We start from the raw sequence: 23,634 nt of genomic DNA on the forward strand, positions 1-23,634 counted from the left end.
TTTGGAAGGCAGAGGATAGTATATTTCATGGGTAGAACTTGAATCTGTCTCTTTTTATACGTCCAACCCATTAAGTGAGGCCCAGATAAGACAATGTTGTAAATCTCAGAGAATAAAGGTTAGACAACCTGGAGTTTTGATGTCCAAAGACAAGAGTGTGTGGGTGACACAATTCTAAGAGAAGGAGAATGAGAAGAATAGGAAAAGAATATAAGAGAGGAAGAAGAGAGAGACACATATGTATATACAGAGAAAGGAGAGAAAGAGACAAAGAAAGACAGAACCTCACAAATGTATCCTTCACCTGTCTTTTTGTTATATCTAAGTCCTCAATGAATTGGATGGGCCCCATTCACATTAGTTGAGGGTGGATCTTCCTTATTCAGTGCACTGATTCAAATAACAAGCACTTTAGAACCTTCCTTGCAGACATATCCTGAAATGAAGGCTTACCATCCACCTAAGTATCCTATAATCTAATTATATCAATGCCCCAGATTAACTATTACACATTGTAAATTAAATACATCTGAATAGGTCGAATTGAGAGACAAAGGCCTATTCTTCATACTTTGAATCTGGACTTAATAAATCAATTAAAAACATGACAGAATATAAAATTGGATTTTTACTATTTAAGTTTATCCCTTGGCAAAATGCAATGGTTAATAATCTAGCCACCATGTAAGAAGTCTAATTATCTAGAATCCTCCAAGTCATGAAGATATATAAGGTTCTCAAGTAGAGAAAGAGAGGAGGGAGTGGGAATAGGGAAGTAAGGAGAGAGAGTCAGAGTGAAATCCTTATGTGGCAGACACAGGAATGGAGAGTCCATTTTGGAAATTCAGAACACAATACATGGAGAGTAGAAAAGTAGGAAGCCCAGCCAACAGCTAGAACAAAAGGCTCCAAATCCAAAGCTCTACTTAAATATGCATGCCAGCTCTACTGATGCTGTTGGCTTAGTAGAGAAGTCCCCACTATGTCCTGCCCTGCCCTGTCTCATTTCCCCCCTCTCTTTCTCCTTCCCCCCTCTCTCTTTCTCATCTTATCTGAATTTCTGACCCAAGGAATCATGAGCTAAAATAAATATTTAAGCCACTAAATGTAGAGGGTTAAGTATTGTCTGAAGTAATAGACAACATACATACAAAAAAAAAGAATTAAAATTCGTAGAAAGAGAAAAATAACAGGCAATTCTATTTATAGAGAGATTTATACAAAGCTTATCTCTATACATAGGCTTTTCCTAAATGTTTTATTCCTCTTTAGATTTCAGTTGGCAGTGTATCTTTTATAGATTAGTTGAATAAATGCTAAATTCAGTCATAAATGCTATCTTCAAAACAGTTCCAGCAAAAAAAAAAAAAAATACTTGAGAAGTATTTTTAATAAACTTTTAAAATTTTGAGGCTAGGAAGGTGGCTCAGTGGTAGAGCGCTTGCCTTGCATGCCTGAGGCCCTGGGTTCGATTCCTCAGCACCACATAAGCAAAAAAGAAAAAAAATTGTTTGAAAGGAGCACAGTGCTGTGGGCTAGATTCCATTTAAAGTGAACATATCATTGGGAGGAGTAATACGTTAAATTATTATTTGCCATTAATATAGAGAACCAAATTAGAAAAGGGGAGGTTACATAAAAGACCTGGAGTAAGCTGGAAACAAATGGTTCTTCAAGTCTGATATCTCAAAGTGTTGCCTTAAGAACACCAGCATCAGCATCATGAGGAAGTTGGTTGGAAATGCACAGAACTCCACCCCTGACATGCTGGATCAAGTCTGCAGGTTTAGAAGACCTTAGCCAACTCCTAACCACTTGGATAGTGGTTCTCAAATTTAGTACATATTAAAATCATTAGGACGACTTATTAAAATGTAGATTGCTGAATTGCATCTTTAGAGTGTCTTGTCGGATTTAATAGTTGTGGAGTGAGGCAAGTAAATCTGACTTTCTAGTGAGTTCTCAGCTGATACAGAAGTCCTTAGTCCAGTAGGAATGGGGGCTCTAAAAAACATAAAGCAGGCAATTTGGGTGAAGGTAGACTAGAAGAAATTCAGAATGGGCTGGGAAGGTAGCTCAGTGGTAGAGCGCTTGCCTTGCATGCATGAGACCCTGGGTTCGATTCCTCAGCACCACATAAGCAGAAAAAAAAGCCAGAAGTGGCGCTGTGGCTCAAGTGGTAGAGCGCTAGCCTTGAGCTGAAGAGCTGAGGGCCAGCACCCAGGCCCATTGTTCAGGCCCCATGACCGGACCCAAAAAAAAAAAAAAAAAAAGAAATTCAGAATTTGCCCTGGATATACTGTGTCAAACATTTTTTGTTGTTATTCTTGTATCAATTTGTCTAAGAACATGGGTATTCCATTTGTGCAAGGATCACTTTTGTCTATTAGGATCGTTTTAAGTTTATCTCACATAAATTTTGCAGGTTTATTGTGAACATTATTTGTATGTCACTGTTTTTCTTCTTCCCAGTTCTTTTTCTAAGTGATTGTTATCCCAGTACGTGAAAAGTTCCTGTTTTATATCTATTTTGAATCAATTTATATCTTGTTTTATATGAAATTTATAGCTCCTTACTGACCTTTTTATTGTTTGTAGAACTTTTCAGAATTAAGAAAATATAGATTTTTTGCAATCCTGAATAACATAATAGATCTAGGCAATAAATATTAACTTCTTAACTGCTAGAAAAAAAAATCAAGGTGTGGGGGGGGTGGGACAAGAGGAATCAGGCCTCATGCAATTTGAAGCTACACATGTATATTTTCATCTGTAAAAATGTCAACCGGATATATGTGCTTTGTGATGCAAGAAAAGAATAAGTAACACTGCCACTCATGAAATACTATTTTCTAAAAATTTACATTGGAAGCCAATGAAATATTTGGACACAATTTCTAGTTTTCAGAAAATATGAATGACAGAAAGCAGAAAATTAACATTAAGAAGATGCACCCAGCTAAGTCTAGATATAGAACTTTTTGATGTTGGTGGTGGTGATGGTACTGGACTTTGAACTCAGGACTTCTACCACTTGAAGCTTGCAGCCCTTAGAACATTCTATTTCAAAGGTTCTATAGCTAGGATCTAAACTGTCTTCCAAAAGCTTATGTACTAATGGCTTAGTCACCAGCCCCTAGAGCTATTGGGAAATGGTGGACTCTTTAAGATCTGGAGCCTAATATAAAGAAGTTGGGTCTTTGTGGACATGACTTTAGAGGGGATATTGGGATACTAGGCTCTTCCTCTCGTTTTCTTTTTGCCTAGATTTGCTCTACCATGTTATCTGTATAATGATGTTCTGACACATTACAAGACTAAAAATCATGGGGTCAAACTACCATAAACTGACACTGGAGCCAAATAAAAACTTTCCTCCTTTTAAGTTGTTTATCATAGATATTTGTCAGTGACAGAAAGCTTCCTGAAACAATATGTTACTCAGTGTTTCTACAGATCAATGGCAGAAATAAAGAATAAATATGATATAGAGATAACATAATATGTGCACTTTATTTGTATCCTATTTCAAACAAATGGCAAGAAAATGTCTGAAATATTTAGAGGAAAATGGATGGGTAGTACATAATTTTAGAGAATTAGTTTTGTCATGTGTTAAGTGGCATTTTGATTTATATCTAATTATATAAATATATATATATGTTGACATGATATCTATATTTTTCTGTAAAATACTCCAGAGAGAGAGGTTGTGGGAGGAAGGGAAGAACAGAGAGGGAAAAAGAGAGGAAAAAGAAGAGAAAAAGGAAGTAGATGAGAATAGAGAAAGTTGTTTAAAGATTAAACAAAATGGCAAAGTATTTGGTACTTTTGACCTTTTGAAGCTGAATAAGAGGTGCATTGCCTTGTTATTTTTACATTCGTGTATGCTGGAAAATTTTTATAGTAATTCTATAACAAAATTATTAATATGTTTAAGTCAGTTCTTTTGCTGATTGCTGGTTATCCCTCACTTGGCTTTCTGCTGCTGAAGAGAAGCCCTGCCTGATGTCTTATTCTATTTTTTAAAATTCCTTTCATAATGTTTTGTTTATATTCTCATAGCATGTTTTCTTTGATTGAGTGCCTGGTATTTTTGCTAAATATACTTTGGGGTAGGTCTTTTGCATACATTTTACTCCCATAAGATATACCTTGGATTGTGAAATGACGTTTTGTTTAAAGAAAATCTAGTTGGTGAGTTTCTTCTTTAATCTCCTTCTTACTCTGTATGATTACCAGGGACCTACGTTGATTTGAATTGAGAACGACACAACTACTAAGAGACAACTACTGACTTTTATTAATTTTTGAAACTAAGTTCACTCTAGATTCTAAATTACACAAGCATATGGAGAGAGATACATTACTAGTACCAGTTTTATAAAGAATATTAAAACTCACAAAGGTTAGTGGTGCTTAAGCCACTTTTACCTATAGAACCTAAAAGTGACTCCTAACTTCCACCGCACAAATGCTGTCTCATGGTGCTATAATGCTGAGTGTTCATTTAACCTTTAGAAGCATATTACCTTGATAGAGGAGCACAACTGGAGGGAGGGAGGGTGACAAAATTCAGTCATTATACTCAATGTACAATATGTAAAAACTGAACTAAATAACTTGGGGGTAGCAAGGGGAGGAGGAAACGGGACAGAATGATGGAAGCGGTGACATTAATCAAGTTGCATTGTACTCAGAACCTGACATAGAATTGGAACCTCTTTGTACAACTACTTGATAATAATACCTATTTTTAAAAAGCATGTTCCCTCGCTTGTAAAATGAAGATGTTGAATGAGTGCATTTCAATTTTTTCCAATTGTTATAGCCAGTAGTGCATGTGTTTCCAATCTACTGCGTTCTAGGTGCACACAGAGACTAGAGGTCCATGTCTAAGTTCTCTGACCTCTGAGCGCCTCGACTCTTTCACATCTCAGATCACTTTTTACATCTGGGGTTTTCGATATTTGGGATAGCTATGCTAAAAAATGATACTTCTACTGTATCAGCAAGGTCAACTTCCTGGTTTGCTTCATTTCCTTAGATAAAAATGACTATTGACAAAGAAGGCACTTTGATCAGTGAAAAGTTCATCTAAGGTATAGATTACTTCCTACACTTAATTTTATACATTTCAGATTCTATCTTTCTTTTTATAACTTCAAATTTTCCAAACATGAAGCTATATCAATATTAGAAAGAAATCCTTACACATCTTAATTTGTAATAAAATATTGGGTTAAAATGAGGAAATGAATTTGTTAATTCACCTAATCACATTCACTGGGTTACTTCAAGGAATAGGACCATGTTAGTAAAGTAAGAACTCGGGTGATATTGAAGAACTTCTCTTTAAAAAGAAGCTCAAAATGTAGTCATCCTCTGCAGTGTCCATCCCCTAGAAAATGGCGACTGGATGCTTTGTACAAACATTCCATTTCTGGATTTTAACATAAAGGGAGACGTTTCTACAGTAATAATAAATGCTGATGGCTTCAACAGAGCAAGGTTATTTCTCCCTGGGGTTTTGTTAGTCATGGGAGGAAACATGAGGGATAATAATCAGAGTTCCACAGAGGTTGGTTTGCTTCCTTAAACAGTTGGCTGAGTGTGAGTGGGTTTCGCTGACCCTGTCCATGCCTGGAGCAAAGCAGTCACAAACATCATGCAGCTACACATTTGTCTTTCATCGGTTTCCATCCATTTTAACACAGCTCTCAGCTCTTCCTTTACTCTGACAGATAAGCAAGTCCTCTCAGCCACTGGTGGAGGGTCTTTGTTTCCATCAAAACATTTAATCTCAGACATTTCTGTGAACTTTTCCCCCCAATTTTATCCAGTGACTTTTATTTTTTTATTTGGAGCATATAATGGAAATAACATGAGAAGTGACTCTGGTAGAATAACGTGAGAGGTGACTGGTAGAATTGGTTGTAAGGTCTGGAGGAATGGCAGCCATTTCATGCCATCCACTTCTTCAGCATTCACCCAAGAGCTCTGTGGATGGTTTGAAAACCCTTGCTCTGTGAGGTGCCAATGGCTCAAGCCTGTACCCCTAGCTACTCAGGAAGCTAAGATCTGAGGATCAAGGTTGGAATCTAGGCTAGACAGGAAAGTTTGTGAGACTCTTATCTTCAATTAACCGCCAAAAAAGCCAGAAAAGGAGCTGTGGCTCAAGTGGGGCAGCACCCAGGCCCTGAATTCAAGCCCCAGAACAGGAATACTAAGGAAAAGAAAGGGAAGGGAAGGGAACAGAAAGGAAGGGAAGGGAAGGGACGGGAAGGGAAGGGAAGGGAAGGGACGGGAAGGGAAGGGAAGACCCTTGTTCTAATATAAATACCCATTGGGGTATTTTTAAAGCGATTTTTTTCTCAGAGATTATGATTTAATTGTTCAAACATAAGCTTGAGTATCAGGATTTTTGAAATACTCTAAGTGATACTGTGCTGATATAACCTATCATTTGGGGAGCATTTTAAAAGTGATTTGTTCTCAGAGAATGTGATTTAATGGTTCAAACATAAGCTTGAGTATCAGAATTTTTGAAATACTCTACACGATTTTACGGTACCTAAAATAGATAACTATTGTGCTGATATAAAGTAAAGGCAAACCTGGAGCACATCTCACTTCTATGACCTACAAATCATACTAGGCAGGGATGGCCCAGAGTTTATTGGGCTGTCCTAAAATGTCTTTGGGTTGTTAAGTTCAAATAGATTTTGCTTATGCCTCAGGGGTTTGCTTTCTCAAATATTTGCTCCAAAGTTTTCATCTCCTGGTAAAGAATGTCATTATAAATAATTATATATCATAGTATATATAATAGTTATATATAACAGCTATATACCTGAGCATTTCAGGAAGCTATTGGTGTTTTCAACCCACACACTAAGGTTTGTTATGAAGGAGTTAGGTCACACACAAATGTACTTTAAAGTTAAAAATAGTTGAAAAACACAAGGTGCAAGATTACCCTGTATTCCATGCTGTTTCTTAAAAGCATGTCTTCCTTTTGCAATGAGAAAGTATTCTTAGATTTGAGGACAGGAAGTTGCCATTGAGAATTCTGTACAGACTTTATTAAAATAATTCTTCTTTTTAACCTCTTCACATTTGCTTTTTGGCAACATCTTTGTCCAGTTCATTATGTAAGTGGCGCTGCTTTTCCTTCAGAAGCTCCCACACCAAGTACAACTGACATTAAATAAATGTGTATGCTTTGTTACCATTGATCTATTTCATGTCAATTTAATTCTTAGGCTTAGTAAAAAAGCAAAACAAAACACACAGAAAACCTTAGAGGTAAAGGTTTGCCTTCCCTACAATTTTATGTCATTCCCTCATAACCTTATAACCTTGCTCCAAAGCAGCTAAAAACCAATAAAAGAAAAACCAAGATTCTCCAAGGAAAGTTAGGGTAGGCAAGTTTTTATATACTAAGATGGAAAATTCAAAACTTCTCTAGAGCCTCTGTGGTAATAATTCCAGGGAGAAAAAAATGCCTGGGTGAATCCAGATTTCCTGTATACTCTGATGGTAATAGAAGAGAAAGACAAATATTCATACAATGAAAGGTGGTACTAGGTTTGCAGAATTCACTAAGAATTAAGCCTCAAGTAATATTACTCAAGTCTCTCAATTAAAATTGAAGGCTAATTTCCCTGCAGATGCTTTCCTATTAAAACTGTGCCATAAGCAGCTGATGTGGTCTTCTGGGGTCTACCCAATTCAGAGTCCTACAAATTCATAGAACTTGTGGCTGTACATAAATGCTTTTCCACAAAGAAAAACTTCTATTTCATCTACTCTTCTGCCCCTCCCAGAGGCACAGAGCAGAATAGATCACATATGTGTAGAGTTACATAAAGCTCTCTTGCCTACCCAGTGGGGAGAATCAAGCCTCAGTGGCCACATTTCTTTAAAAAGCTGCTTCTTAGGTACTTTATTAGTCACTTTTACTGTAAATGCACTCATTTTTAAATAGTCCAAATGTAATGTTATGACTACAAAATTTCTTTTCCTTCTCTTTCCACTCCTTTCTCCCCTCAAAAATGTTATTAACTAGGAAAATGGCATGGCATTCAGCTCACGAGGATGCCAGCCTCCTCTGGAATGTTATGTTGTATTGGGCTGTGACTTCTATGGAATTCAATGCCTATTTACCAAGGGCTCCCACTTAGTTTAATATATGGTTAAAAAAAAAAGTGGAGGGAAAAGGAAGTCAATTTAATAGTCTTCCATCATTCATTTTTCAGTTAGCCTTTGAAAAATAGCAATGACAAGGAAAGATTTTATATTTAGGCTTAATCTATCTTGCATTTTGTTCAGTTGAGGGAGTAAAGGAAGCAGTAATTCTAGACCAGTGTTGAGAAAGGGCCTTATAGGGTGCTTTGGTCCCTGGGTCCTCGCCTGACTCAGTGTGCTGAGAACTGCTCTGTTTGATCTGGCCTTGTTTCCACCCTATTTGTCAGGATCTTCGTATTCACAAATGACCTTTTCACTTGGCTTTTCTCCACCCCTTCTACTCTGTGCATGGTGAGGAATGATTAGGTCTCAAATTCTACTTAGACCCTGCAGTATCTTACTTTTCTACTTCAACCTTTTGACTGGCGTGAAAAGCACACACAGTAATAGCTAAACTCCCAAATTATTCTAGTATGAGACAGTGACAAGGTCCCCACGTGGTTTAAGATGCGTGGATCTTTGTAACTCACAGTGATGAGCCAGTAGCTGCCCTTCCCTCTCCTCTCTTCCTGTACAGCACTCTCCTCTTTTCCTGTCCTTCACTGCTGGAATTTCCTGAAAGGTCGTCTCAGGTGGAGTGGATTTGAGCTGAATGGGAGTTATCCCGCACTAGTCACTGCCTTCCCATCCATGTCCTAGAAGTAGCATTGCCATCTGGTGAAGCTGGCAGCTATACATCACAGAGATGTGATACCATCTGATGAGGCAAGAGTTATATTAATGTCACCTTATGTAAGGATCAGCAAAAGTGAGTTCTCCATAACATCAGCAAAAGATTGTAACATGGCTAGGTGCTGGTGGCACATGCCTGTAATCTTAACTACTCAGGAGGCTGAGATGTGAGGATTACAGTTTGAAGCCAACCTGGGCAGGAAAGTATGTGAGACTCTTATCTCTAACTAATCAGTAGAAAACCTTAAGTGGAACTATGGCTCAAAGAGATTGAGTGCTAAGCTTGAGAAAAAAAACAAAAACAAAAAACTCAGGGTCAGTGCCCAGATCCTGAGTTCAAGTCTCACCGCTGACAAAAAAAAAAGATTTTAGCATACAGAAGGGTAAAGGTTGCAACACAATAGATTCCAGATTCTCCTATATTTTACTTCTTTCCAATTACATTTCTTTGTCTATCAAAGAAGTGGGCAAATGTAAGCCAATTCTAAAATTGAAAATAAAATTTTTATCCTAATGAAAGACCAAGTCTAGGTCAGATATGAATGCTCTCTATGTGGCATTAGCATTATGAAGGCAATACTCTTCAAGGTGTTGGACATTGTACTGAGTAATGACATTTAGAATGTGAATTATAGAAAGTTTTGGTAAAAATGTTCTAAAAATGCTCATTATCTAAAAACTGAAGGAAGACAAATGCAAAAGGAAAGAAGAGTTATTTTTTGCCTCTGCAAAAAGAACTAATGGTTATTAAAATATAAAAGCATAATACTACAAAACTTTGTGGAGGGATTATACACATGGCTCAAGTGGTAGAATACCTGACTAGCAAGCACAAAGCAGTCAGTTCAAACTCCAGTCCTGAAAACAAAACAAAGCTCTTTTTTTTTTGGAGTAGGAGAAAGAGTACATGAAAGAAAAGGAAGGGAAGAAAGAAAGAAAAGGAATAAGAGCAAAAGGAAATAAAGAAGGAAGGAAGGAAAAAAAGAAGAAGGTAAGAAAAGAAAGAAGAAAAAAGACAGGAAAGCTGGGCGCTGATGGCTCACATCTATAATCCTAGCTACTCAGGAAAATGAGATCTGAGGATCTCAGTTCAAAGCCAGCTGGGGCAGGAAAATCCATGAGAGTTTTATCTCCAATTAACCACCAGAAAACTGGAAGTGGTGCTGTGGCTCAAGTGGTAGAGTGCTCGCCTTGAGCTGAAGAGCTCGTGGACAGAGCCCAGGCCCAGAGTTCAAGCCCCATAACTGACAAAAAAGAAAAAAGAAAGAGGGGAAAGAAGGAGGAAAGAATGAAAGAAGGAAGGAAGAAGGAAAGAAAGAAGGAAGGAAGGAAGGAAGGAAGGAAGGAAGGAAGGGAGGAAGGAAGGAAGGAAGGAAGGAAGGAAGGAAGGAAGGAAGGAAGGAAGGAAGGAAGGAAGGAAGGAAGGAAGGAAGGAAGGAAGGAAGGAAGGAAGGAAGGAAGGAAAGAAGAAAAAGAAGAACAAGCAAGCTCACAGGCTCTCTGGCTCAGCGGTCTGGTTCATGTTCATTTTCTCTGGGCAGTTTTCCTATTCACATAAACAATCAGGTTATCGCTAGCAACATTCTTTGAAAAAACACAATGCCTAGAGAAAGGCTTGAACTTAGAAGGGGAAAAAGTTACAAAAGAGAAATCCCTATAGGATTAGAGAAACTGAGCAACCTTTTATTACTGGTTCTTTCATAGGCTCAAAAGAAAATCTATCACTTTCTACAGTAGAACAACCTCATTTTTCTAGGAAGGATTTGTTTACCTCTCTTCTCTCAAAGAATACCTTTGAGCTTACTGTTCTAAGAAATGTCTGCCTCATTCTCACTAATGGTTTAAAATACTTGCTTTCCACTAACACTGTGGTTTCACTTGGATGATTTCCTAAGGGAAACATTTTTTAAGGTTTTCTTACTTGATTATTATCTGCAGAATGCATAACAAAGAGTTTGCTTTACTTCAGTACCTTACAGTAAGCATTTTAAATGGACCCTGTTCTCTTCTAATGGTTTCCCCACATTCTAGTCTCTGGAACACAGAAAAGAATGACCTATTTCAGTAAGATGAGGAAGGGGGAGCGAGGATTCACAGGTGAAGTTGATTTGATTTTACTAACATAACTTTGTATTGTTGGGACATAGATTTAGCAGTTCCTTTGCTCTGTTATAGAAATCTCTGAATGTGCTCATAGGTCACCTCTCCTGCCTGGAGGTGCTGTGATGTCAGTTCTGAGTCTTATTATCTTGCCACTCTAGCCACAGTGAATATGCTCCAGCGGCCATTTGGGAGCACAGTAGTCATTCTATAGTTTGTCTAGGGTTGTGTTATGGCCTAGCATGGAAACTTTACAGAACTGAGGCTAGTGGTTGACTGGACAAGTTAAAGGCTCTTTCCAGAGCTTTACAGAGATATACAGAGAAACATCAGTTTGGAAAAAATAAAAAAAAATACCCAGAGAAAAGAGGAAGCAGAACCTGTGGAGCGCTGGAGACAGTGGTGCTGAGCAGAAAGAATAAGAATGTTAGAACAAAATAAGTAGGGAATACATGAATCACCAAAATGCTAGGGGACTGAAAAGAGAACCAACAAAGTCTGCTCCTGAAAGATACTATACATAGTGGAATTCTATGCTGCCATCAGAAAGGATGATATTGTACCATTCATAAGGAAATAATCATATTAAGTGAAGTAAGCCAGACCCAAAGAAACACAGGGTTTCCCTTACATGTTGTAACTAGAAAGTGCCTATAAGTCTACATGTAAACATAATGGATGGTAAAAAATCAAAATACACTTGGACATGATAAATTATACAGGATTCTAGATATTCACACAGTGAGACCAAAGGAGGATATTCTTAGGAGAGGATCACAAATGCTCAATAGTTATGGGCATATGATCATATAAAATGATGTTTACTGAAATAAACTCCAAGAAATGGAAACAAAAGTTTTTATGTTATTTTGCTTCTTGTTTTTCTCCTTTGTCACTATTTTTAATTTTTGTACCTTTTGTTTTGTATGTAAGTTTATCTGTTTGGGGGAGGGGAAAGGGTGGTCACAGAAATGGTGAGACAAAGGGTGAACAATTGCAGCAGTGATACTCACTGAACACTGTGTTGAAAATGAACTGTACAACTTGTGGGGGAGGTGGGGTTGGGAGGGATAGACTGAGAAAATAAAAGGAAAAGTTGACACTGTTCAAAAAGAAATGTACTTATTACCTGACATATGTAATTAACCCCTCTGTACATCGCCTTCACAGCAATTAAAAAAGAGTACACTCTAAAATTTGGAAATTAAAAAAAAAAAGAGAGAAGATCGATGATTTGTTCTTCTAATAGGTCTGACCATTCCATCCCAGAATAAGGCCCTATGATCTAAAATATGCAAATGCTGGCAAGCAAAAGGAATCTAATACAATCAAATACAATTTGATTCCATGATGAGTTTGACTTCTAATAATATGACATATAAATGTGAATTGATTGCATATTTAGTGTTTGTGTTTTGTAACCACAACTGACCTCAGAGTAGAAGAAAGAAGTCTTATCCTATGAAACTTTCTATATACATACAGATAATAGGAAAATAGAAACATTTTGATTAAAAATGTTCAAGGTAATGTCACCATCTATTATTTAATAAGAATCTGTTACTTTTCTGCCTAGGTTCTGTTGACATTCAAATCTTCTTGTTGAAGGTTCGCTATTTATTATAAACTACCCAATACATTTGGAACACTGGATTGAATGGAGTGAGATACGTATGCTTGAAATAGTAAGGTCCTTCTGTATGTGGTGCAAGATATTGTTCCAGTCCAACTTAGAGACCAGTGTGGGTCACTGCCCTCTTCTGGACAGAATAGAAGAAGAAGCAGTGTCTGGCTATATGACAATATTTTTTCAATATTTTCTAAGTTCACTTCGGTAACATTTAATGAATATCTACAGGCATGACATCCTACACCAAACCACAGTGGTGTTAGAAATTTTCACTCCCTTTGAAAAGCTCACAAATGTAATAGGGAGAGAAAATTGTCCAGAAACAAACCATACATTCACTGGATAAAATATCAAATTCAACCAACTTGACATGTGTAATTATTATTTAGGGAAGCTGTTATTTGCATTCTTTTCCTTATTGGGTCTCTCTGTTTCCCAGGCTAGCACTGAGTCCCTGGATTCGGGAGATGCTCCAACTCTATCCTCCTGAGTATTTCAGGTGCATACCACTGTGCCTAGCTCATACTTGGTGAGACATATTTGGTGAGGTGAAAAATAGAAAAAAATGTGTATTAATGATGCTAGTCAACAGAAAATTCTTGGAAGATCAGACACAAAGCATGATTCATTTAGATTTCACCAATGGATTAGAACATTAAACAAAAATGTAGACTCACGTTGCTGTGTTTTCTGTGTAAGGTTATTCATGAGCTCCCTTTCCTCTCTGAGGTTAGTCTGTCAATTTCGGTTACTTACCTCCACACTGCAACTCATGCAAGGCAAACTAACTTTCACCTTGGGCCCAGTAAAAACCTGTAGATTTTTCAGAAAGTAAATCTGACTGAGTTAAAAATCTATCAAAGCCTTATAATTAAGGATTTTAAATCTAACCCCAAGCTCACACGCCAGAGTCCATCTGGGTGGTAACTGCCACTGTGCCTTGCATATCCAAGGGAATTCCAGAGAGTAGAGAACAATTTCCCTGCAGTATTCTATAGTTCTTTAATAGAATTTACAGCAATAATAAACGAAAGAGTAGAACTCTGAGAGGAAAATTTGGTTATCAGAGTTGAGAAATTCATAGAAAGGACAGATAGTAGTAGCTCGGTGCCAGAGTCTCATGCTACTCAGGAGGCTGAGATCTGAGGATGGCTGTTTGAAGCCAGCTTGGGCAGGAAAAGTCCATATGACTCTCAACTCCAATTAGCCACCAGAAAATTGCAAGTGGTGCTGTGACTCAAAGTGGTAGAACACTAGCCTTGAGTGAGAAAGCTCAGGGACAGCACTCAGGCCCTGAGTTCAAGCCCCACCACAGGAAAAAAAAAAAAAGACTGTGTCTACATTTAGTAAACTTCACAAGGTTTAACAGAAGGTACTTATTTGAGAAGGAAGTTTTCATACCGAAACTGTGCTTTCCTAACTGCTTTTGTTTTCAGGAAATTGGCATTGCCCTGGCCAGAGAAGAATATGACTTCCTTCCTTCATTCTTTTACTTTCCCTACCATCCAGCTATGTTGTAGTGAAGGCAAGAAGAGTTCCACTAAAGGAAGAGTGAAAGAGTCAGAAATGGCCACAGGAATAAGTAATCATCAGAATGGCTCATGCTTTCTGTGCTGGTGGTCAGAGGATCCCCTTTCAGCTTAAAAGACACTGTTCATTGCCCTGTGCTGTGATACTCCGAGTAGAGCACACGTATGTTCCTCCTTTGCCCATAGAAGGAGCTTTAGAAAACACTGCAAAAACATCTGAGGGAAGCTAAGAGGAGGACACAGAATCAGAGGGAAACAGGGGGAAATACACAACAGAGGGGCCCATCAGCTGCACTGGACATTGATGAAAACGAACTAAGCAACTCAAGGGCAGCAATGGGAGGGAGGGAATGAGAGGAGAAGAGGGAACAGCTGACACTAAGCAAAAGGAAAGAAACGTACCTATCACCCGATGTGGAAGAAATAGCTGTATTGTCAAAGCTCATAGATTTCACAAACATTATAGACCATGATAATGACATTTTGCCTTGTAAAGGTTAAAATGTGTTTGTGAATTTAACTAAGTCTCACTATCTGATAATTTGTGAAATTTATGTAATCACTTAATTTCAATAAAAATTATTATTATTGTTGTTGTTGTTGGTTGTTGAACTCTGGGCTGGGGCGCTGTCCCTGAGCTCTTCAGCTAAAAACTAGCGCTCTACCACTTGAGCCACAGCGCCACTTTCGGTTTTCTCGTGGTTTATTGGAGATAAGAGTCTCATGGACTTTCCTGCCTGGGCTGGCTTTGAACCATGATCCTCAGCTCTCAGCCTCCTGAGTAGCTAGGATTACAGGCGTCAATTTAAAAAAAAAATTTTTTAAGAAATTACTGCAAAAAGAGAGTGATGTTCATCTGGCTGCAGCGGGCCTTTCCTTGATTTGCTCCAGAGAATCAGCCTGGAAACCCAGCTGCCTTCTCTACCACTTGTGCCCTGCAGTCTTGCCTTCTGAAACCAGATCCGAGCTCAGGTTTGGAAAGAAGAACCACCCTCAAAATGCCTTTCTCCTTTGTGTATTGTCTTTCAGTCCTAGGGTTCTGAATTTTTCCCCCTTTTCTTTTCTTTTTCTCCCTAGCTAATCTCCTATATGTCATTTATACTTTTTTATATTCAGTCTTCTGTGCATGTGTTTTGGCTCCTTATTGGCTAACATTCCCAGCTGTGGCACTCACAGCAGTGTCTAACAAAAATGTCTCACAGAGTTGATGTCTCTGTGGAAGGTGAAATCACTGTTTCTGAGTACAAATCTGTGTTGAAGGTTGATATTCTGTAGAATGGAGTTTTATCATATGTTCATGGCCACCTGTGCACCCAAATAAGAAAAATAACAGATACTACTGACTATTCTAATTTGCTGGAGCCATTTTGTATGGACTCAATTTTAATCTTTTATTTTTTTCTTGGTGGTACTGGAGAATGAACTCACGGCCTCACATTTGTTGGACAGGTGTTCTACCACTTGAACCATGCCACCAGGACCCCTTTTGCATTGCTTGTTTTTTTTTTTTTTTTAGGTAGAGTCTTATTTTATGCCCTGGATGGCCTGAACTCTAACCCTCCTACTTGTGCTTCCCTGTTCTGCCGGGGATGACAGGTGCACATTACTGCTCCCAGGCATTATGCTTCCCACATAGCTTGAATAACAGGTGTGGCCCACTGCACTTAACCACTGGTTTAGGTACAGTCTTGCAAACTTCTTTTATTCAGGATTGGCTTCAGATCACGATCCTCCAGTCTCTACTTCTCAAGTGTTTAGGATTCTAGGCTTCAGCCATCATGCCTGACTCAATTCTAATCTTAAATCTCATTTTAAAAAAATGAGTAAAATCGTCTGCCATTTAGATTCCTCTCTGCATTTCCTGATATCCTTTGCCCTAGAGTTTATCTATTTATTGCAGTCCCCATTTAAATTTCCTCCCTTGTTTTAGAAATACTCACTTTTATTCCTCCTATGAACATTTCCTTTCAAGTATTCCATTGATTTTATATCATTCACCGAAAAAATCATTGCTTACACTATTTAATTAAGGTAAAATTCCAATTTATATATTATAAAAAGAGATGATCTCATTCTTGCTTTCCAGAAAATCCCAACAAGTACAGTATATTGGATTCCAATATTTTAATCTAAAGATCAGCATGACAGGTTTTTACATCTTTTCATACTGTACATTTCTCTATTTAAACCTCCTATTAAGTACTAGAACCACTGATGTGAATGGTGAACTGAAAGGTTCCTCTATTGTACCTCAGAGAAGTAGCAATAAAAAGCTGTCCTAACCTGATGAAGAGAAATTGTACAAGACTAAGAGGTTGTAACTACTATCTGATGCTAGAAGGTATAGATGCTCTGAGAGCCTTTGGAAACTACACCCTTCACTGTCAGCTGTGATGGGTGTAATTAATAATTCAGTGTCTACATTTTAGCTAAGGAAAGCAATATCTGAAAATCAGGAAAACTATGGCTGAAAGAAATTTCATCTGACAAATATGGAAACTGAGGCTCCCAAAACAGAACAACTCATGCATAATAACCACACAGTGGACTTGTGGCTGAGTAGAATGTAGACTCTCTCTTTTAATCTCTACTTGATTGGACATGATTAGGCCATCACTTGCCTCCTGATAAAGATCAAAGATCCTTGTGTATAAATTATGTGTATGGTGCTAGCAATCAAACCCAGGACCCTGTACATGCTAGGGAAACACTATCACTGAGCTATATCCCCAGCCCTAAATTACTTTACTGGTATTCCTGGCTAAGCCCAGTCTTCCTAAGTTTTCTTGATTTGCAAAGATCATCTAGCTCTAATTAGTATCCTCAAGTAATAAAAATGTTTTATCATAAATGTGTTTGGAGATTCTGAAGTATATTTTCATGCAATAAAGAGATATTCCTAGTTCTTAGACTAGAAGCATATACAACAATGTTTTCTAACTTTCTCTTATAAACTAGAAGACAACATGTAGATTTGTAAATAACATTTAAATCTAATATTTCTCTTCTACAACTAAATTCAGCTATGATTGTTCAGCAAATTACATATTTTCATTTTAGAGCAACTACAATTTTTTCTCAGAATGGTTATCATAATAGGAAAAAACTTCAAAAGTATCTTTTAAGGAAAAAATGTATGAGAAAAAGCACTGGAACGCATCAGAAGCATTAAAGATGTTAGAGCACTGTGGTAATATCATACAAGTCTCAATTGTTACCTAAATAAAGTGGGGTTAACTTCGCAGTTCTTGAAAGGATATAAGTGATAGGTGGGAACTAGCTTGAAGTTTCATGAAGGAAATCTGTTTGCCAGTAATTCATTGCTATGTTGCAAAGTTTTGCAATTACGGCTATTTTTCAGTATCTACAGGAAGCTGGTTTCAGGTTCCTCACGGATACCATGCTTTGTGGATGCTCAAATCCCTCTACAAAATGGCACAGGCATAGATAGTATTTGCTTATAATCCAGTAGCTGTGTGTGTGTGTGTGTGTGTGTGTGTGTGTGTGTGTGTGTGTGTGTGTGTGTGTGTGTGTGTTGGTGTTGTGTGTGTGTTGCTAGGGATTGAACTCAGGGCCAATCCCCCAAGAGCTCTACAACTTAAGCCACACCCTCGATGCTTTAGTTTGTCTTTCAGGTATTATACCTTTGCCCCAGTTGGCCTTGGACTACAATCCTTACATGTTGGCCTCCCAGGTAGTTAGGATCACAGGCATGTGCTGTCATGACTAGCTTCTCCTGAAATCATCTTTTCATTACCCGTAATACTTAATATATAAGACTGTTGCATAAACATTTGTCATACCATATTGTTTAGGGGCTAACAACAAGGAAGAAGCCTGTACATGTTCAGTAAAGACAATTATTTTTCAATTTTTTTTAACCTGTGGTTGTTTGAATCGACAGATATGACACAATAGAATCAGAAGACCAACTATACAATCTTTCTTTATGTAATCACAAAAAGTCAACTGATAGATGACAAAAATCACATGTAGAGCCAGGTCCACTTTAATACTACAGGAAGTTGAATTTGGAGACTGACCACCAGATCTTTTTTATATAAAGTTTGGGACGGACTGGACTCCGTCATGAAATTTCTTTTCAGACCACTAGAGGGCAAAATTTGAGGTCCAGCGCATACTGAGAGAATTTGTCATATGCTTAGTGCTAGAGTGACCTCTTTAGAAAAGGCAAATGAGAGAAATAAGGGGGGGGCGGGGGGGAAGAAGAAAAGAAAGAAGAAGAATACTTAAGGCTACACCATCCATTTTCTTTTTCTTTTGGCAGTAGTAGGGTTATGAACTCAGGACCTCACACGTGCTGCACTACCTGCTCAGGTGCTCTACCACTGAGACAATCCTCTAGTCCTCACGATCCTCCTCCTCCTCTTTGAAGGATGAAGAAGTGCAGAGCCGAGGGTAAAATCAGAACACTCATTCTGATGGGCTGTTGCTAACTCTGAGAAATCGCTCGACTTCATTGAGTCCATTTTCTTCCTATGCATTCTCTTTCTCTTTGGAGATCCTGGGTTCTGTGAAAGCCAGGGTGTTGGGTGCCGGGTTTTGGAGGAGAAGGACAATGGTGCACTGCCCATGTGTGGTCTAGGAGCACAGCGCAGCAGAGTACAACCGCTGCCTTCTTCCTGCCTGCTGTGTTTTGAGGGCAGCATGTGACTAAGCTTCCGGTGACTCTGCCCTAGTTCTCCAACACTGACTCAGTATCATTTACCCTACTTCCTCTGAGGAGAGCTTACAAAGATGAATGAGATAATGCTGCCAGAGGCCAGATCTTTGGGTGAACACTGCTAATTACAAGCCATGCATCAGTGGGCAGGTTCATAACGAAAATCTGACCCCCTCATCCGGGTCAAAAGACTTCTGAAATCGGTGACCTGATGGAAGCGAACATAGCTTTTTTTTCTTTTTCCTATGAAGTGAAGATGATTAAGGAGTAAAAATCAAGCCCTTAAAGAAAATGGGCAGGTGGACCTGTTGCAACAATGAGAAGTACAAGTTGTCATGTCCAAAAGGAGCTTTACAACGTTGGTGCGGGTGGGGGGGGGGGGGGGAAGGATTGGTATTAGGGGGGGAGGGGGGAGGCTGGGAAGGGATGTGAAGGATAAACAAAGGAGGAGGCTGCAATGCTTGGTAAGAAATGTACGTATTATCCTGCCCATGTAACTGTAACTCCTCTGTACAGTATGTTCACAAATAAAATTAAATTAAATTTTAAAAAAAAAAAAAAGTCACTTCAACATTCTGACCACAATGAGCATTCAAATAAAAGATCTGCCAAACAAGAAAAAAAAAAAAAAAAAAGAAAATGGGCAAAGACCAGAGACAATTGCTCTGCCCAGGAGAGCAGGGGTAAAGGTGATAAAATGTTCTCTTAATTGTCAAGAAGGATCTTGCATAAGTGGAAGTGGAGCTTTTCCCTGTTCACTGAAGACAGCAGAGGCAATGGACTTAAGTCACAATAGCCATACAGACTCCATTCAGACAAGGGATATTTGCAAAGCAAATAAAGTGCATGGGTTTTTTCCCCCCAGTTTTATAGCAAACAGACTCATTTCTAAAATGATCAAAATTAAGGTATCTTTGGGAGCTGCTTTATTTCCTTTAAAAGCAAAATAGCTTTCTGCAATGGGGAACATTCTATAGGGTTTTCTTTTTTCTTTTCTTTCTGGCTGAGATAGAAATCCTATTATCTCTGTACACACCATCCAACATGTCTCATTAGTCCTTCTTAATCCTTTTCTTCTTTAATGGGGTGTATAGAAAGGGCTTCTCTTCTACTTCTGCCCACTGAAGACCAAATTGTTAAATGGATTGCAGAGTTCCTCATGAAAGGGACTCAAGGGGCGCTTAAATGTGTTAGGCAGTGGGGAGCATCTTCAGGACCCCCGGGATCAAAAAATCTCTCTCCTCAAAGGATTTGAACAGATAGTTCTCGTTCTTTCTTCCCTCTTCCTCCCCTCTTCCTTTTCAACTTTCTCTCTTACTTTCTTTCAATTAGTTTTTATTAAATATTACCAAGTAGCAAAACTTGGGTCAGACCCCAAAGAAAGATTCACTGTATTTAATATTGGCCTTGTTATGTCCACTTTTACACCTACTGTGTGTTCTTCACATGGCTGACAGGACACGGAGGGTATTGACATAGAGGAGCAGCGGGACAAGGAAATGTCATGTGAGACCTCCACTCATCTTATCTATTCCTGGGAATACCTTTGTGTGTGTGTGTGTGTGTGTGTGTGTGTGTGTGTGTGTGTGTGTGTGTGTGTGTGTGAGTGTGTGTATGTGTGTGTGTGAGAGAGAGAGAGAGACAGAGACACAGAGAGAGAGAGAGAGAGAGAGATGGGGCTTGAACTTGAAGCCTGAGTGCTGTCCCTGAGCTCTTTTCCTCAAGGCAGACACTCTGTCATTTTGAGGGCCACTTTCAATTGGAGATAAGAGTTTCATAGACTGTCCTGTCTAGGCTGGCTTTGAACAATGATCCTCAGATCTCAGCCTCCTGAGTAGGTAGGATTTAGAGGCATGAGCCACCAGCCCCTATCTTTGGGGAATAACTTTTTTTTGTCAGTCATGGGGCCTGAACTCTGGGCCTGGGCACTGTCCCTCAGCTCTTCAGCTCAAGGCTAGCACTCTACCACTTGAGCCACAGTGCCATCCCCAGCCTTTTCTGTTTACGTGGTGCTGAGGAATCAAACCCAGGGCCTCATGCATGCAAGGTAAGCGCTCTACCACCTTCCCAGCCCCTGGGGCATACCTTTTACAGAATATTTGTTAGCAGGTGTTTTGAGGATAATAATGATTTTTAAAGTTTTTTCTTGGCAATTTTCTGAGACACTGTGTAGACACTGGCTGACCTCCGATTCACAATCTCTCTGTCTTAGACTCATAATTTCTGGAATTACAAGTGTGAGCTACCACACCTAACTAAAAGTTATTTCTTATACTGATTTTGTTTTTAATCTTACCAGAGAAATCTAAGCTTTTCTTTCTTTCTCTGATTTAAATGAATAAGTGGAAATATCCCTTTCAAGTCCATAGAAGCTCTTCAGTATTTGGACTTTTACATGATCAAGAATAACAGCAGCAAACAACTGAAGAGTATCCACATGATAGTACTATTCTAACTAGAGCTCAGTCAGACCAACAGCCAATATTCTCTGGACTAAGGGCATGTATGGTATTGAGCACATTCCAGGTAAGTTCTGTTCTTCAGATGCAAGAAGGAATAACACCTAGTAATACACATAATATATAGTGTATTGTACTGATTTTATATATTATAATTGTATTAATATATTTTATATTTATATATTATACCAATTATAAATATAAATAAAATCAGAAATGAGGTTTTGCTGTTTCATTTTTTTTTAACTTTTTGTATACTCTGGATATTAACCTTTTTTTTTTGTCGGTCGTGGGGCTTGAACTCTGGGCCTGGACTCTGTCCCTCAATTCTTCAGCTCAAGACTAACGTTCTACCACTTGAGCCACAGCGCTACTTCCAGTAATGAGGTTTTGATATCACCACATCCAACTGTCCATTGCTCTTTATTCAGGAGAAATTTAAAATCTGTCTTTAATTATGTCTGTTTAAACATAAATGAAGCTGAGCATAGTGGAGCAAATTTGTAATTCCAACACGAGGGAGGCAAAAGCAGAAGAATCACAAGTTCAAGGCCAGCCTAAGCTACATATTATAACCCTATCTCAACAGACCAAATTAACCCAAACCAAACCCAAAACAAAAACAAAAAGCAAAACGCTATGAGTGACTATATTATTAAAGGAAAATATCATATATGTATAAACATATCCAGAGGAAGAAATGAAAACTCACTGATTCTACTAACATATTGCTAGAATAGACTCTAATTTGCCCTTGGAATTATTTTCTTTTTCAAATACCAAAGCTGAAGAAGCAACCTTAAATGTATGAGACAAGTTTCATCTTTCACATTGTATAATTATTTTCTCAAATTATCAGCCAATATTCTGCCATAAGAATCTGCAGGCTTGGCTCTTCTTAGACATATTTTATTGTTAACATTATATATTCATATGAAGACAATACAATACATTTGAGCACAGGTCAAGAAAGTAATTATCCAACTATTATCATGACTGAAAGAATGAGCCTTACTAACCAACAGGCCTGAGAGGGCTACCAACTAGAAACACAAATAAACACAATCATCTATATTTATATTTTTACTCTATTTACTTTCCACTAAAATGACTAGTATTCTTATAGACTTTGTTTAGGGAAAAGTTATTTTGTCTTTTAATCCTTTTCTTCAGGATCTAGTTTATATTCTGCCAGTAGAAATGGAAAGTGACTTTAAAAAAAAAACCTGCTTAAATGATAAACTCACTGTGTTAAGGTTGCATGATTCCAATTTCAGTCTATGTCTTACTAACCAGGAAATAATTAAAGTAATCATTTCAGTAAGTGGACTGCTAATGCATAATTTTTCAAATATACTATTTTTTAATTTCCTCACATTCATTCTGCTATATAGCTTCATATTTGGAGAATAGAGATAATAAACTTCTAGTCTGTCTATTTCAGAGCGCTACTAAGCATAAAAGATAAAAAGGAAAAGACTGCATGAAGAATCACAGAGCACCTATGGTAGTGTTGCAGACACTCATGAGAAGAGTCAAGTTCGGTTATGTCTAACAATATCAAGGATTAGGAGAGGAAATAAGAACGATTATATCTAACAATATCAAGGATTAGAAGAGGAAATAAGAATGAGACTGACTTACTAGGTAAGCTATATGAATGTTGGGGCAGTATACCAGGACCCCCTAAATATTTCCTATGTATGGGTGCTTTCTGAGTCTCCCACAAAGTAGCATTGCTTAGTTAATAACCATAGGCCTGAAGATCCAAGGAATACCGGCTAAAGATGAACTTCACAATTTTATTTATAAGAAAATGGAGCTAGTCTCAGACTATTCCAACTTCTACACATCAGGGCGGTGTTTGTTCTTACAGCACATGCATCTATGGGAAACTTGATTTTTCTCTTAAAAAAGCATTGCTCTGGGTAGAATTATAACAATAGTCTATAACATTGCCAAAGACTATCTTCTTTACTTGCTGGCAAAGGCTACGTAAGAAAACTGGAGTATAATTGGGGCTTTAAGATGATCTATTTTATTCTCCTACCATTTGCCTTCACAAGATATTTGTCTCACTTTGACACACACACACACACACACACACACACACACACACACACACACACACACACACACACACACAGTGCAGTTGAGAAAATCTATAGATGCATAAGTGCCTGGAAGCATTTTTCTTTCAGCTTAGGATAGCTTTTTCTCTGTGGGGAAATAAAATGCTTCTTAATCAGAATCCCTTCTATCAGCACCTAGAAATGTATATACATGGAACTTGTCCAACTAGAACAGAAA

The 23,634-nt window shown here is 38.1% G+C and overlaps 1 protein-coding gene across 1 annotated transcript in view; it reads right to left on the reverse strand.

The window, feature by feature from the left end:
• Positions 1-23,634, reverse strand: part of Trappc3l (trafficking protein particle complex subunit 3L) — a 45,366-nt gene that overhangs the window by 15,952 nt on the left and 5,780 nt on the right. The gene's annotated exons all lie outside the window — the stretch shown is intronic.

This window comes from Dipodomys spectabilis, unplaced genomic scaffold (assembly GCF_019054845.1).
Source record: "Dipodomys spectabilis isolate Male_0828 unplaced genomic scaffold, ASM1905484v1 ptg000001l, whole genome shotgun sequence".
Lineage (NCBI taxonomy): Eukaryota > Metazoa > Chordata > Mammalia > Rodentia > Heteromyidae > Dipodomys > Dipodomys spectabilis.